General features: G+C 39.4%; 1 long non-coding RNA gene across 2 annotated transcripts; it reads right to left on the reverse strand.

Annotated features, from left to right (window-relative positions):
- Positions 1-909: 909 nt before the first annotated feature.
- LOC122140384 lies at positions 910-6,922 on the reverse strand. 2 transcript variants are annotated; one of them, XR_006157031.1, is made up of 5 exons: positions 6,267-6,922; positions 5,830-6,160; positions 5,206-5,625; positions 4,937-5,090; positions 910-4,809 (listed from the first exon to the last, which is right to left on the reverse strand). It is a non-coding gene; the product is annotated as an uncharacterized LOC122140384 (long non-coding RNA). The 2 variants fall into 2 exon arrangements; XR_006157030.1 differs by having other exon boundaries at positions 5,826-6,160.
- Between the last annotated feature and the right edge of the window lie 11,264 nt (positions 6,923-18,186).

Consider the following 18,186-nt stretch of genomic DNA (forward strand, 5'->3'; position numbering starts at 1 on the left):
ACACTCTGTCCTTCCCTGAGCGATTTAATTTCTCTTTCAAATGTCTCCTCTTGAGTAATTCTGACCCAATACACTTCAGCTGCCATTAACTCTTCAGCAGAAAGTTCTCCATGGTTCTTTAAGCTTGAGCGTATGTTAGTGAGGAATCTTTATACCCATGCTGTTATTCTGAGAACAGTACTGAGTTTACTGTATCTGCATAGATCAAGCAACGGCTCTCTTTTGTCTGTGCTGCTGAACTGCACTGCGACTTGGAAGTTGGAGTTCTGCGTTTACCTCTTCTTCTGGAAGCTCTACGTCTGCTGAGACTACTGGATTCACTGACTGGAGAAAATTGGGTCCATTCCAACACAACTGATTATCAATCAAACTGTTGACAGATTGTCCTCTTGTTGGCAGGTCTGCTGGATTATGTTTGCCATTGTAGTGTGACCATGATGCTGGTTTAGTGAGGCTTTGAATCTCTGTCACTCGATTTGCCACAAAGGACTTCCATTTCTGTGCCGAACTACGGATCCAGTTCAAGACTATCATTGAGTCTGTCCATATATGGAGATGGTTTTCTCTGATCTTTAGAGCCTTTAACAGATTATGGGCTAGCTTGGCTCCTATCAAGGCTCCCATTAGCTCCAGTCGAGGAAGCGTCAATTTCTTTAGTGGCACAACTCTGGACTTTGAGGCTACCAGAGTAGAAATCATTTCTGCAGTCTCACTCTTTCCTTGCAGATTTCCAACTGCACAGTAAGCTCTTTTACTTGCATAGCAAAAGACTTGTAGTCTGACTGTTTTACCTTGATTATGTCAAGATGTGATACCATCTAGGTATAGTCACGACATGTAGCTGTGGCAACTCATCAAGGTAATTTTTCCAGGTGTAGCTGTGGCAGCTCATCACACCACTGCTTCCATTTGTGGTTTGCTCCACATTTCCTGCAACAAACATTTTAAATGGATAGTATAGGGTGTTAGGAAACCTATTGGATCAAATATACATAATGAGATTTGAAGAACACTCTCTTAGAACTCTCTTTCCTTTCTAGAACATCCAGCACTTGCTGCAAGTCAAATACAAAGTCATCATGGTCATACCTCCATATCAATCCCAACACTTTCAGTGCAGTGTTGTTTGTCTCTGAATCTGCTGGGCTTTCAATCTGGTCTTTTGTCCATTTCGTTCTTAGGTCAGAGGAGTTGGTCATCCATTTCTGTAGCTCCATTCCTGCAGCAGACAAGATGGCCTTTGCTTGTGTTGAGACAAAATTAAGCTTCATCCACATCAGGCAAGCTCACAATGAGATCATCCACATATAGTGAATCCCGGAGTACTGCTACAGTTTAAGGCTGTTCAGACTCATACTGGTTGAGATGGGTTCTAATGGTCGCTGCTAACAGAAAGGGGCTAGATGCAACTCCAAACACAACTCTGTTTATTCTCATGATGCAAGGCTCACTTTTAGAGTTCTGTGATGAGGGATCATAGGTCCATAAGAACCTCACAACATCTCTATCCCTTTCTTTCAGTCCTATTTGCAGAATAGCCTTTGCAATATCAGCTGTGTAGGCGGAATTTAATAAGCACATGAAGTAAGTCTGGGTTTAAGTTGGGCCCGATAAGTAAACAATCGTTGAGGGAGGGCGAATCCTCATCGTGTGAAGACACATCAAACACAATTCTCGGCTTGTTGTTTGCTTATCGTCTCGGATTACTGGATGGTTTGGCATGTAATACTTCACTGTGCTACCCTGCTCTACAGTTGATGTGTCCTTTACCTCTTCACATCTCTTGCTGTGTCCTTTACCTCTTCACATCTCTTGCTGCAGATATTCTTGAATCACATCATTGTATCTCTCATAGAGCACATTGCAAGAAAAAGGTTTGAAACTCTCAAGAAAAGATTTAGAACTGACAATGTTACAGTTGTCTTTAAGTTCTGATGTGTCTCTGTCATGTTTCCATGGCAACTCCACTAGATAGTGTCTGTCTTTAAAACTCACTGTCTGTTCAAAGGTCTCTAGTGCTTCAGCTTCTTCTATACTAGGTGTTTTGTCATGGACGATGCAGAGAGATTCAATTTCCCAAAACGCGTGTAACTGCTTTGAGATCTGATTGTCTTCTGCTACACTAACATGCATACATGTAGTTTCCATTCCGCTTGAGTTTGAAACAATACCTTGAATGGCCCAGCCAAAGGTGCTGTCCAGAGCCACAAGGAAATCAGTTAGTCTCTCAATCTTCCCAAATACAACCTTCCTGTAAAAATCTGCTCCAATGAGCACTAGAAGTTCTGTGTCAGCACCCTCAAGTGGAAAATCTGTGAGCTGCAGTCCCCTCTCTCTCATCAGTGTTTGAATTTGATCATCAGGTACCTTCATGACCGCTGAGGACACTTGTGGGGTCTCAATAGCTTCAATCTCGATTTTCTGTTGTGTGTTCCACACATTTTCTAAGATCATTTTTACAGTGTTACGCTTGGTCGTCACTGAACCGCCACACCTTTGGGTCTCCCAATTCTATGTCTCTTGTCTCATTACTGGCAGCTCCAAACTTCTCACCAGACTTTCATGAACAATACTTCATTGCCTACCTCCATCTATCAAACACCGTACAATCTTTCTCCCTCCTGGACGTTAAAGTCCATGCTTTAGCTGTCCGCAGCAACACTGTGTTTGATTCTCTTGATTTGATAATTACTGTACTTGATACAGATGAAACCACAGTATCTAAATTCATGCCAGAAGTTTCTGGGTTTTCTTTGCTTTGTTCACACACAGACTGATGATGGCAACGACTGCAGAACGGCTCTTTCTCTGCTCTGAACTTCAAGTTGCAAAAATGCCATGAACTCAGGTACACTCCATACATCATTCGTGCCAGCCTTTCATGTATAACTGAGTGCAATGTCATTTGGGATCAGTTGCATCAGAATTGGGCAAAGAAGGCTGCCATAAGAATCACAGTGAATGCCAGCAGACTCTAATCTGCGAATCTGTATCTCACATTCATCATACAGCTGTCTTAATGCTGTGATGTCATATGATTTATTTATTTTTTTTCACAGGAGTCAGGTTCAGCCGTTTGGACATATGTGCATTTACTACAAGATACTTTCTTCCAAATCTGTTGTTAACCAATGTAATTGCGGCATCATAGTTACTATCACTCAATATAAGCCCTGCCACTGCCTTAGCTGCAGCTCCAGTTAAGTAGGATTTCAAGTAGGTGAACTTTTCTCTGTTACACAGTGCATCATTTAAGTGAATGGCATATTGGTTCTAAAATTCTTGCCAAGCACTTATTTCTCCATTCAATTTGTCAGTTATCAACTTTGGCAGTTTAACTGACCATCTGTTTTGCGATCTGTCAGCACTGGAGCTTACATCACTTTAACGAGCAGTTGAATCTCTCCTGCATCGGTTCAGCCGGGTGGCACTTCTTTTCCATAACACAATATGGTCTTGATATTCCTGAGCACTTTCAACCTTGCCCTCATTCGTCTGTCGATGTTTCCTCCTCTATCCCCTTGTCCAGTTCTTATAAGCTTTCCTCTCTTGTACTCAGCAATGACAACAGTTCACGTAATTTCTCACAATCCGTGTCATCCTTGTTAATCTCCTCTTCTATATGTGACCAATCATGGAAAGTAGGGACACAAGTCGGTTCTGGGGCATTTTGAGTTATTCACAGATTCTGAAAGTGTAGTCTCCAAGCTTTTCAACGATGTGTAACACATGGAAATCTGATAATATTTGGAGAAGTTGTGGCCATTTGAAGGTAGGCACTCAAAAGAGCTCAAAAAGGGAGAAAATGGCCTCTAAAGATTGTGCAGTTCTCACCTGTTCTCACCTGCTGGGAGTGACAATAGGGCTCATTTACATCTCATTTAGATAAGCCATACCCCCTGTAAAGCTGCATGGTTGCAGCTTTACAACCATTTTTGAACAGGATTCTGTGATAACCGTGATCATTTTGGTCACTATAATCATGAAATGAAATTTTCATGCCATTTCATCTCTAGTTATGATCAACTATGATAAACTAAAATCAACTATAATTGTGTTTTTATAGTATAATATGCAAAGTACAATTTTTTTTATAAGAAAAAATTAATCTCTGATTCTGTTCTTTTCTCTGACATTTAAGGGTAACATAGGTCTACAAAGACTCTTTTAGGTCTAAAACAGTTTGGATAGTTGTTAATACAGCGTTCCCACAGCTTGGTTAACTTCAAATTCAAAAACCTTTCAAGGACTTTCCAGGTCCAATACCCTCAAATTCAAGGACTTAATGTGGGGACACATTTCGAGTGAGAGCAAGGTTACATTGTGTACCGTAGTAGTTTTGTGCGTGCATAAACATCATGGCAACGTACAACAAAAAATTACCTCACGCGGGAAACCCTTAACATAACGCGTAAATGCAAGTAACTAACGTAAATCAAGCATAGTCCACGAAGTGTTGGCGAAATAACACATTATGGGACCAGAGAGGAATTTCTTCCAGAAAAACTTCTTGCACAAAATAAATTCAAGCACTTTCAATGTCAAATGATATCCAATGATATCACATTTGCATCCTCTTCTGTGGTCTCTTCTGTGTTGTGACCCTTGGCGCTGGGCATGTGATGTCTCCTGCCTCGTCAGCACACAATGGCCTGATTTTTTCATACAGATAGGTCTGCCTGTCAATGTTCAGTCCAGGTGGGGCCAGGACAGGAAGACCGTCGATAGGGGGCAGATCTGCTCTGTCGCGCAGTAGCCGATATTGTGCATCACGGTGAGTTTTTGCAAGCACCACACCTGGTCTCTTGGCTGTGACAGAATAAGCACATAAGACATTTTAAACATGGCAAAGTATTTTCTCATAAAATACTGTCATGTGTATGTTGTTGCTATGTTATATTGTATGTACACAATGTGAAAGTTTCAATATAAGTACCTGAAGTGCTGATAGCTCTTGATCTGTGGGAGTCTACGGAAGTGGTGAGTCAGATGCTGCTGCCAGTCGAAGGTCTGGACTAAACTTTGCCCTCTGCCGTTCCAACAAGCTGTGGGATATTGAGGTGACTCACAGGAGAGCTGTTTTCCACAACCTGATGACAAAAAAAGAGAAGAGAAGAAGAAAAAAAAGATCTTCAGTTAAATCTTTCATTGAAGCAGAACAGAAAACAGCACTGAAGTCATTAAAGCAAAGTAAAGTTAAAGTACCTCAGCGATGTCTGCCAAAGTGTTGACTCTTGTCTTCATGTAGGCTTGCTTGATGAGTCCAAAGCCACAGTCAGGGGAAAACTTGGTGTGGCCAGCAATAAGGAAGTGGATTTCAATTTTATCGTGAAGCTTGTGTCCAACCCGCCAGGCAAGGTACCAGAGCATGAAGTTGTTCTTGTTCTGCCCACTGCAGTTGTCACAATGAAGATCCACCTCTGTTTCTCCAACTCCAAAGTTGCCGAAGAAATGATGCGTGTAGCTGATGACTTCATTGCTTCCCTTAGTAGATGACATGCCTTCATCAATCAGGTAATTCACCTGTTTCTGCAGCCCTTCACAGGAAACACCAAATAGGCTACATTTCCGTGGGGTCAGGAAGTACATTGGTCCTGGCTGGAGAGGGTTTGAGGGAAAGTGTAACTGTAGGAGACAGAGGGAGAGAGGGAAATTGGATTAGATTAAATGAAATTTGTGTATATTCATAACTGTCTAATAAAGATAAAAATTACTATATTGATGCTATTCTGCATTTGCGCTATTATTAGGCTGCTTATTCTCATGCACCAAATCGCCCTTTAAGGGACATTAATAAAGTAAAGTAAATGTGTGTGAAATATTACCTACTGAGCAAAATCAAAACTGTAATGCATCCTAATCTTCTTGCTTGCTGGTAGGGACGGTCCAAAAGACAGATTAGAGCCAGAGCAAATCTTTCTGCAGGCAGCAGTCATGTCGTTGTACACAGCCCTCTCTTTCTGCACAAGGGAAAGATGATCTTGTTGTTTCTTTACCGCTTTAGACTTTCTATCATCTGGGAGGTTTGGACTTTGTATCAGCTGCTCGTTATTGCTTTGGCACTGCCAGCAGAGATCTATGCGCGGCCGGCAACTTTTGATGTGTGGGAGAAGTTGGTTCCACAGTGCTTTGAAGCTGGTTTTACAAACTGCACGCTCACCTGAAAAACAGATATTGCTTATGGTAAATTGTTTTGTAATTGCTAATAGTGCTTCGCATTATTTCACATTATAAGCACTCAATTCTAAATCAATGTTTACACATACCAAGCTCCTTGGCAGACTTCATGTAGAGACGCCACACTAAGGCCTTGGACACATGAGTTGGCAGCAACTTCACATGCCAATCCTTATGCCCAGGCTGTCGCCAGGCAGCATGATGGCATTGTCTTCTGCATAGTTTTTTATTATGTCCACAACTCTGTTGATATCCTCAGGGCTGATGAACCTGGCTGGTGGACGTGGCAGTGAGTGCTTCTTCCTCAAACGTGATCTTGCCCCATTCTCCTCATAGTGTTTGACTATATCAGCCAGGGTGTCTCTGCCAATGCTGAAAAAAGAAAAAAACATTTAACATCATGCTAACAGGCATCTTGTCACCTATATCAGAATGTATTGTAAAAAATTATAGGTACTTTTACTTAACTGAAGTAAATTTTATGATGAATACTTTTACTTCACTACATTTTAGAGTCTGTATCTGTACGTCCAGGTTTAGTCTTGGTTTAGTCCTAGTTTAGACCTCAGTTAGTGGTTAGACCTGGTTTAAATCCTGTACATTAAACTCTTCATAAATACTTTTACTTTTGACTTATAACGCACATTTTACGGCTACGGATACTTTATACTTTTACTTAAGTAGGAATTTAATCTGATCCATTTACTATTACGTTAGTAAATCCTTGTTAAGAATATTAAGTAGCACTTCCTCCACCACGGGGCTAAAATTATTAGCATCACATTCAATTCAAGAATGCTAACAGGCAGGTTTACGTGGGCTAAGTCATTCACACCAGTCAATTCAAGCAATTGAAGCATTATTCAAATTAATAGCAGATGCTAACATTACCATCTAAAAGGCCATTATAGTAATGGGGGTTTTTGGCAAGTGATATGATGCTAACGATTACAATTAAAACGACAGTCCTGAGCTAGCTAATAACAATAGGTAGGTATGGGAAGGTCTAAACATGGACTAAACATGAGATAATGTGTACGTGTTCTTAGAATGAACACAAAACGACAAACTTTGATGTTTATGGAAACTCACTCCATAAGAAACAGAAAAGTATTCTTGCAGACCTCATTGCCTCCAATGAAATAAGTCGTTCAGGCACACTTTCTCTTTGTCAGGGTCTTCTTTGTGGATGTAACCATCTTCGAAGTTTGCACTGTGCGTCTGTTTGCCTCTAAATGTCCAATAATTCGCATGTCCTGCCACTCTTTTTCCGCAGATAAAGAATCCTCCCGTATGTTGTACATAATGTCTGGAGAAAGCTTCTGGCTACAGGACTGTCTCCCATTCAGAGAGTTTTCTTTTCTCCTCGTGTAGCATTTACAGTCAAAGTTATGGATTTTCCCCATTTCTCTGTCTGTATCCCCATCAAATGTTACTATCGATATAGCCTCTGATATCTTACGGTCCAACTCGTCTGACGCCAGTCCGATACATTCTTCCTCGTCTTCATCCTCGCTCAGTTGTATATTAGGGATATTATTCAGTCTTATTATGCCGCTTTCATCGTCGCTCAGATCGTCTTCAGAATCAGTGAGCACTTGTCGAAGAAGTACTTCAAAACATTTTCGGTGTAACGGCCACGGTTCAGCTTGTCTGCGATAATCTTTCCGGCATCCATCTTCATTGAATTTTGATATCAGCTAGAGCCGGCCAGAGTGCTGCATAATAAGTAGCCACGCTTCCCTTGGAGGGTGGGGGCAATAACAAAAGAAACAAAAGCCGGCTTATCCAGAATGGAAATACACACAGACAATGACACACGCCTACTGCGTGCTAGAATCTCCAAAAAAACAAGCTGATTTCAACCTCAAAAATGTACGCTTTTAAATATACCAATACTGCTATCTCAAACACGGAGAGGCTTCTTCATGATCTCAACTAACAGATTCTGCAAAAAAACGAAAATCAACAATTTTGAAAAAAACGCTTCTTTCTCATTTTGCTCGAAAGTTGTGCTGCCAACTTTTCCATGACTTTTCCGTGGTTTCCGTGACGGGTCACATATGAGTCAAAATCTTTGTAGTGGAAGCACTAATTGTTCCGCGCTTCCGTCTTATCTGCTCCTAGCGTTCAGTCATTTTCACTCCCGTAGCTGCGAGCTAACTCTAAACTTCCTTTTAAAGTTCCAGACCTTCCTCTGATCTTCTACTCTCATCACTGACCCATTGCTCACCTCACTGTAGCCACTTCCTGGCCTGGAGAATACTCGCCAGCATCCTGAGAATGTTAATAGTAACCCTCTGGAGTCTAAGGGTATTTTTGGGGCCTGGAGAAGCTTTGTCATGCCCTGACATTTGTGCTTTTTTCAGTTTCTTATAAACATCTAAATGGCTAAAGTCTAATCTCACTGTAATCAGCACAAACTGGGGCTATAATAATATGTGAGCAGCATGTATGTACATGATTGTGTTTTTGAGAAAAAAAAATCTTATGCGTGGTTAGTGTAAAACTAAAAATGTTAAATCACTTGAATAAGGCCATAAAACACATACAGAACATTGGTTCCCGGGACTTTTGAGAACTGGAGCTTGTAGCCTAGAATTTTGTTCTAGGCTGTGTGACTGAGAGGGGAAGAGTTACAAGAAAGAATGTGAGGACAAAATAAATGTATATAATTTTATATTTGTAGTTTATTTAGAATATATTTAATTATCCCACAACATAATTTAATATTCACTTGCGAGTGCAGTTAAACAGTTTATTAGGAACAATCAAAGCTGAGTTTCAAAGCTGAATTTTTAGCATCATTACTCCAGTCACACAATCCTTCAGAAATCCTTTTAACAATCTTATTTTCTACAAAAAAAAAAAAAAAAAAAAAAAAAACATTTATTGTTGTTATTATTATTATTATTGTTATTATTATTATTAATGTTGAAAAGAGCTGAGAATATTTTTTCAGGTTTTTTTGGGAGGGGGATAAATTGAAAGAACAGCATTGTTTGTTACATTTGTTACAGTTACATTTATTTGTTACATTTACATTATTTACATCAAGCTTTTGAATGGTATAGTGTATATTGTTATTGAAACTTCATAATGTTTCACTTGATTATACATTTAGTCAGGAATTATAGTTTGGAAAAAGTCTAACTATTAAAATGTTTACACGTTATGTGAACACTAGTACAAGTATATAAATAAGTAAAAAGAGACTTACTCATGTTTATGATCTCTGCTGAATAAAGTGCTTCATTCTTTTTTTCCAAGGAAATCCAAATCTCAAATCCTCACATCTTTTTGGGGTGAATTATGTCTTATTCCTCTCATCGCGAAGCAAACAGTAAAATAAAAAAAAAACTTGAAGAACAATCTTGCTGCGTTGTCTTCTGTTGTGTGGGCGTATTTAAGCCGCGCGCTTCAGTGAAACATTAGAATCTGAATAGCGTGCTCGGCTTTCTATAGATATCTCTCTTATGTCTCTGTGTTAAGTATTCACTGAGTTACAGTTCATTTTAATGACGCGTTTGTAAATGAAGATCACCGCAGACAAAGGCTGCAGACAGCACACCTTGTTTGTTATCTTAATTTTATAAATGCACAAAGTTTTGTTGTTATTATGTCTGTATACAAAAAAAGTAGACCCTTTACAGATTCGATTGATGTATTGCTCTTATCTGTACGATCAAAACTGAAAGTGTAATTTAAGTTCTTTTCAGAGTTATCAGGAGAAAATGCCTCATAACGCGTATACGCGTTAATCGACTCCAGAGGGTTAAAGAAACTGAAAATAAACTTTCTAAAACTTTTCCACTTGTGTCTGTCTTTTTGCTTCACAGTACAATCTGGCCATATGGACCCGACAGGCACAAGTGGGCAGGGTTGGAAGGAGAGTGTTGAGAACATTTTAACTAAAGATGAGGAGAACTTTGGTGTAATTACCACTAATCAACGTTTTTCTCATTTAGCAGACCTGCTCAAGATTAGAGAACCTGAACTGGATCAAGCTCAAGTTGCTGCTTCCCCACCTGTAGTGAATCAAGAATCAAAAGTGGCACCCCCAGATCAACATTTTTGATGCAATGTTAGCTGCATTTTGAAGTGTAGCCATCATCATTCCCATCTGAAAGAGCTAAGGTGGGGTATGTACTTTCATTAGTTGGCAGAGCTCGAGCCTGGGGGTCAGCAGAGTGGAAGAGGAGGACTGAGAGTTTTAGCAGGGAGATGAGGAGAGTTTTGACCCGGTGAAATCTGAACATGAAACTTTGAATAACCTTCCTGTGATTGAATATATCATTGATTTCCGCTCTCTCGCTGCAGATTGCACCTGGAACAAGTCTGCTCTGTATGATGCCTTTTATCGTGGGCTCTGCAGCAGACTGAAAGACACTCTGGCTACTGTGGATCTCCCCAAGAATCTTGATGAACTCATTAATTTAGTTATTAGGTTGGATCGACGTTATAAGGAATGTCAACAGGAAAAGATTCACGAAAGTCGGCAGACTACCCGTATATCACACCACTGGAATTCCCCTGTATCAGTGAGAACTAAAGAGAATAGATGTTCATCTAACAAATCCTCTGATTTCCCAGAACCTATGCAACTGTGGAGGTTCAGGCCCCGAGTGAATGAGTGCCTCGGTAAAAGAATCGGTTAAAGAATCGGCTCAGCAGAGAAGGGGAGGACTCTGCTGAGCCACTCACTCATTGATCCCTCGTCCTCACCTTTATTTATTTATATAGCGCTTTAAACAAAAAAGATTGCGTCAAAGCAACTGAACAACATTAATTAGGAAAACAGTGTGTCAATAATGCAAAATGACAGTTAAAGGCAGTTCATCATTGAATTCAGTGATGTCATCATGCAGCTCAGTTCAGTTTAAATAGTATCTGTGCAATAATTTGCAATCAAGTAAACGATATCGCTGTAAATGAAGTGTCCCCAACTAAGCAAGCCAGAGGTGACAGCGGCAAGGAATCCAAAACTCCATCGGTGACAGAATGGAGAAAAAACCTTGGGAGAAACCAGGCTCAGTCAGGGGGCCAGTTCTCCTCTGACCAGACGAAACCAGCAGCTTCAATTCCAGACTGCAGCAAAGTCAGATTGTGCAGAAGAATCATCTGTTTCCTATGATCTTGTCCCGGTGGTCGTCTGAGACAAGGTCTTTACAGGGGATCTGTCTCTGGTGCTCTAGTTGTCCTGGTCTCCGCTGTCTTTCAGGGCTGTAGAGGTCCTTTCTAGGTGCTGATCCACCATCTGGGCAGGATACATACTGGATCCGGGTGACTGCAGTGACCCTCTGACTTGGATACAGACTGGATCTTGTGGCTACGGTGACCTCGGAATAAGAGAGAAACAGACTAATATGAGCGTAGATGCCATTCTTGTTATGTTATTGTTATGGGAAGTGTTCCCAGTTCCGGTTTGCCTAATTAATGCAGCCTAAAAATCCTTTAACGGATTTGGATATTAGAAGTGTATTAGTATGTTATGTGTAAGCCAGGTTAAAGAGATGTGTCTTTAATCTAGATTTGAACTGCAAGAGTGTGTCTGCCTCCCGAACAAGGTTAGGTAGGTTATTCCAGAGTTTGGGTGCTAAATAGGAGAAGGATCTGCCGCCCACAGTTGACTTTGATATTCTAGGTATTATCAAATTGCCAGAGTTTTGAGAACGCAGCGGAAGTGGAGGACTATAATGTAACAAGAGCTCGTTCAAATACTGAGGTGCTAAACCATTCAGAGCTTTATAAGTAATAAGCAAGATTTTAAAATCTATACGATGTTTGATAGGGAGCCAGTGCAGTGTTGACAGGACTGGGCTAATATGATCATACTTCCTGGTTCTAGTAAGAACTCTAGCTGCTGCATTTTGGACTAACTGGAGTCCTCCCATCCACTCTGTAAAGCTTTGCTGATGTCATCGTCTTTGAAAATTGAGGTGAGCGATTTCATTGACTCTGGGGGCAGACACTAACTTCATGGATATTCAGTTTGCAACGAAGCATGGTTTTCAGTTTGAAGACTTGATAGAACCCCTGATTGTGCGGTCATTAAATAATGAACTTTTGCAGAGAGTGACTCTAAGGACCAAACCCTTTATTTAATTTATTTAAATTATTTATTTAATTCTGACGTCTGAATACCCTGTGGTTCTAGGAATTACCTGGTTAAACAGTCACAACCCACACATTGATTGGGGGTCAGCCAAGGTGTTAGGTTGGTCTACTAAATGCATGGCTTCCTGCCTCCGTTCTGCTACTAACAACAACATAGTATTTGAATCTGACCCAGAGAATCCATCTTATCCAGATATCTCTAAGGTACCCGATGTATATCATGATTTGAAGGAAGTATTTAACAAGACACAAGCTACTTCTCTGCCACCTCATCGACCCTATGATTGCGCAATCGATTTGCTCCCTGAGACTACACCCCCAAGGGGTAGATTGTACTCGCTCTCTGGTCCCGAATCTGAGGCAATGCAAGGATACATCTCCGAAGCCTTTTCTGCTGGTCTCATCTGCCCCTCTTCATCTCCTGCTGATTCAGGTTTCTTCTTTGTGGGCAAAAATGATGGTGGATTGAGGCCGTGCATAGATTATCAAGGTTTGTATCAAATCACTATAAAGAACCGTTATCCTCTGCCACTCATCTCCTCTGCATTTGAACTGTTACAGGGAGCAGTGATATTCACCAAATTAGACCTGAGAAACACTTACCGTATGGTCGAAATTTGCGAGGGAGATGAGTGGAAAACAGTGTATAACACCCCTTCTGGTCATTCTGAGTACCTTGTTATGCCCTTCGGGCTCACCAACTCTCCAGCTGTATTCCAGAATTTGGTCAATGATTTGTTTGGAGACAGATTTGTTTTCTTATATCTAGACGACATTCTGATTTTCTCCAAATCTGAGACCGAGCATGTACAGCACGTCAGGGCGGTTCTCCAAAGACTTTTGCAAAATCAACTGTTTGTGAAGGCAGAGAAGTGCGAATTCCTTTCTAGCACTGTCTCGTTTCTTGGCTTCATTTTGTCAGCGGGTAACATCAGAATGGACCCAGAGGAGGTGGATGCATCCAGTTCAGGGGTCAGAGCCATCCTGTCCCAGAGAGCAGAGAATGACAACAAGATCCATCCTTGTGCCTTTTTTCTCGTGGCGACTGTCACCTGCTGAGAGAAATTATGATATAGGCGACATAGAGCTCCTAGCAGTAAAATTGGTGCTGGAGGAGTGGCACCACTGATTGGAGGGCTCAGAACACTCATTTCTGGTTTTGACTGATCACAAAAATTTGGAGTATCTTCATGCTGCAAAACGTCTAAACCCCTGCCAGGCTCACTGGGCTCTGTTTTTTAACAGATTTAATTTTACACTGTCCTATTGCCCTGGATCTAAGAATCAAAAGGCTGATGCCCTCTCTCGGTAATTTGACTCTCAAGAGTAGGAGGGTGAGGATCTTGATTTCATTTTGCCTGTCTCTGCCTGTCTTGCTACAGCTCTCCTCAATGTTGAAAAGGAAGTAATTAACAGCCTCCGAAATTCTCCTGCTCCATCAGCCTGTCCTGACAATAAATTATACGTACCTGAGGCCCTCCGACCAAGAATTCTGCAGTGGTGTCACTCCTCACACCTGTCCTATCATCCTGGTGCTACCCAGACCACATTTGTAGTGGAACCGCACTGGCAACACTTTATAATAACGTTCTGTTATAAGTCATTTATAAATTATTAGTTAATGATGAACTAATCATTTACAAAACATGACTATACATTCATAAATGATTAATAAGTAATAAGTTAACATTTTAGTAATGTTTTATTAATTCAGTTATAAGTCACTTGTAAGTTATTAGTTAATGATGAACGAATCATTTACAAAACATGACTATATGTTCATAAATGATTAATGAGTGGTATGCTAACGATTTACAAATGTAAGTTATCTTAAAAAAAAGTTCAAATCATGATATAAATCAAACTGATCATTAGTAGATGGTTTATAAGTTATTAGTTGATACATTATTTATCACTTATAAATCATTGAAGTTTTTATATCAAAATTGTTTTGTATAATTATCTCAATAAACAATTGTTAATCATGAACAAATGATGAATAAACCATTAGTAAATGATCAGTATATGATTTATTGGCAAATTTGTTAGCTGGTCTGTGTTCATAAGCACAAACATGCAAGTATGCCAAAGCACTATTTTTAAGAAGAGTAATTCATTTGTTTTGAAGTGGATAAACATTTATAAATGCCTTAGTTAGATGATTCCAGTGGGTTGTGTTCAATCCTTTCACTCATCCTTTCACTAGTGGATCTAGTGATGAAGTGAACCTCTCAACCGCTTTTACCTTCCACTGAAGCTCACATCATGTGCACAGAGTTAAAGACCCCATGTGTGTCAGAGAAGACAGCTGTCTATACCCTCACCAGTCAGTACTTAGTACACACTACAAAGTGTTCAACACCTGTTATAGATGATGTGTAAACGCATGAATAAGTAATTTATAACACTTTCTGCATCCCCTAATCTAAAGTGTAAACTAGTCATCACTTGTAAATGTGTTACGTATCACTTGTAGACCTTTCTTACCTGTTACAAATTATTTGTATATGTACACAAGTCATTTATATCACTTTCTGCATCCCCTAATCTGAAGTGTAAACTATCCATCACTTGTAAATGTGTTACATATCACTTGTAGACCTTTCTTACCTGTTACAAATTATTTGTATATGTACACAAGTCATTTATAACACTTTCTGCATCCCCTGATCTAAAGTGTAAACTATCCATCACTTGTAAATGTGTTACATATCATTTGCAGATCTTCCTGTTACATGATCCATCTCATTACATCACTTTACCCAAGCTTGAACTTAAATTTTTTTTAAATAAATAAATTAACACTCTGCCACCATTTAATCAGCACTTAATTGTTTATTTTTTATTTTGTTTCCCATGGGACAGCTGCTCACCATAACATGAAAACGCACCATAAACGTAGTCTATTATTTTGTGCATTTTATTCCAAGTCTTCAGAAGTCGTACGATACCACCGTGTGAGAAAAAGATTTGTTTTCCGTAATATAATCATTATACATTAATAACAGTACATAGCTGCCGTCTCATCCGTTAAAACTTTCAAAATTGCCGCTTCTACACAACGACACTGTTTTGCGGCAGTGACGTCAAACCTCGCTCCTTATTGGTCACTTGTGATTTGCGACCACCATAGATTGTTTGCGACTTGCCAAATTCTGTTGAGTGAGATGCAGCGCCACGCTTTGAAGGATGGAAATGCAGATCAAGAGAATGTTTGCAGCGATTAAACACTTTAATTTCATTCTGTAACTCACAAAATTTTGTTTTGCTGTCAGAACACTGGTAATGTAGCACACGCGTCGTTTTATCTGTTCTTTATACTGCTTTTTGTAATGTTTTAAATAAATTATTGTGACTAACATACATTTATCTGCCTGTTACACTTTGTATATTGTCAAAATGGTTATATTTAAGATTATAGAGTGGAGTAGGGAGCTTAAAATGATCTTTTTTATATAATAGTATATTAACTAAGATAATAGTCACTGTCAATATATCTATATTGCGTTTTTATTTTTGTGAAGTGGCTAAAACGTTGTGTGTAAGGAATGTGTTAAGGGCTCAAATATATCTATATAAGAGTAAAATATATTTGCATAAAAATATTTATAATTTAAATATCATATAAGGGATTTGTATAGATTTGTATATCCTGTAACTGAAAGGTATACCAGAACCTTTGCATATGGCGAATACATGGTAAATTTACAAACTGCAGTTTGTACATCATTTATAAAGATCTGCAAATGATATGTAACACATTTACAAGTGATGAATAGTTTTCACTTTAGATTAGGGGATGCAGAAAGTGTTATAAATGACTTGTATACATATACAAATAATTTGTAACAGGTAAGAAAGGTCTACAAATGATATGTAACATTTACAAGTGACGGATAGTTTACACTTTAGATTAGGGGATGCAGAAAGTGTTATAAATGACTTGTGTACAAATACAAATAATTTGTAACAGGTAAGAAAGATCTGCAAATGATATGTAACACATTTACAAGTGATGGATAGTTTACACTTTAGATTAGGGGATGCAGAAAGTGTTATAAATGACTTGTGTACATATACAAATAACTTGTAACAGGTAAGAAAGGTCTACAAATGATATGTAACACATTTATAAGTGATGAATAGTTTACACTTTAGATTAGGGGATGCAGAAAGCTTTGTAAATGATTTATTCATGCGTTTACACATCATCTATAACTGGTGTTGAACACTTTGTAGTGTGTACTAAGTACTGACTGGTGAGGGTATAGACAGCTGTCTTCTCTGACACACATGGGGTCTTTAACTCTGTGCACATGATGTGAGCTTCAGTGGAAGGTAAAAGCGGTTGAGAGGTTCACTTCATCACTAGATCCACACACTCCACACAGAACACAAGTCTGTGCTGATGAGTGAAAGGATTTAACACAACCCACTGGAATCATCTGACTAAGGCATTTATAAATGTTTATCCACTTCAAAACAAATGAATTACTCTTCTTAAAAATAGTGCTTTGGCATACTTGCATGTTTGTGCTTTTGAACACGGACCAGCTAACAAATTTGCCAATAAATCATATACTGATCATTTACTAATGGTTTATTCATCATTTGTTCATGATTAACAATTGTTTATTGAGATAATTATACCAAACAATTTTGATATAAATACTTCAGTGATTTATAAGTGATAAATAATGTATCAACTAATAACTTATAAACTATATACTATTGATCAGTTTGATTTATTTCATGATTTGAACTTTTTTAAGATAACTTACATTTGTAAATCGTTAGCATACCACTCATTAATCATTTATGAACATATAGTCATGTTTTGTAAATGATTCGTTCATCATTAACTAATAACTAACAAGTGACTTATAACTGAATTAATAAAACATTACTAAAATGTTAACTTATTTCTTATTAATCATTTATGAATGTATAGTCATGTTTTGTAAATGATTAGTTCATCATTAACTAATCATTTATAAATGACTTATAACAGAACGTTATTATAAAGTGTTACCCAAGAATCTGAAGTTACAGTTCCATCTATATTTGCTCTGTTGAGGCGTTGTCACCTGGCTTGGAGAAGAGCCAGGCAGGCACTCCTCCATTCCTTCGCCAACTACAAGAAGTGGGCAGATAAACACTGCTCACCTGCACCTCAGTATCGAATGGGACAACGAGTTTGGCTGGCTTCTAAAGATCTGCCCCTTCGACTAGAGAACAGAAAGTTGGCTCCTTACTTTGTGGGACCTTTCCCCATCACTAAGGTTGTCAACCCGGTGGCAGTGAGATTGTGACTCCCCAGACCACTTCGCATCCACCCTACCTTCCATGTTTCCTGTGTTAAGCCATTCCGAGAGTACACTTGTACCTTCCTCCAGACTCCCTCCACCCACCTGGCTCACTGATGGGGCCCCAGCTTATACAGTCCGATGTCTCCTGAGATCTCATAGACGAGGGAGGGGGCTGCAGTATTTGGTTGACTGGGATGGCTATGGCCTGGAGGAACGCCCCTGGGTTCCGGCATGGTATATTTTGGATCCCTCACTCATTGACCAGTTTCATCATGATCATCTTGATGAGCCTGGTGGGACGTCATTAGCCGTCTGTTGCGGTAGGGGGGTAATGTCATGATTCTGTCACCACTTCCTGTTAATCTTTTATTTTGCCAACTATCATCCAGCATCCTGTTCCTGGTCTCGTAACTCCTCTTTAATTATCCTCTCTGGTTTCACCTGTCTCACTAACTATATAAGCCAGTCTTACTCTTACCTCCCTGCCAGATTGTCGCATCAGCTCATTGGTGAACATTCCAGCCAGTTCCTGAATCTGATCCTTGAAGCCTGTGTGAACTCGACCCAGCCTGGAACCTGATTT

The sequence above is a fragment of the Cyprinus carpio genome, chromosome B18, assembly GCF_018340385.1.
Source record: "Cyprinus carpio isolate SPL01 chromosome B18, ASM1834038v1, whole genome shotgun sequence".
Classification (NCBI taxonomy): Eukaryota; Metazoa; Chordata; class Actinopteri; order Cypriniformes; family Cyprinidae; genus Cyprinus; species Cyprinus carpio.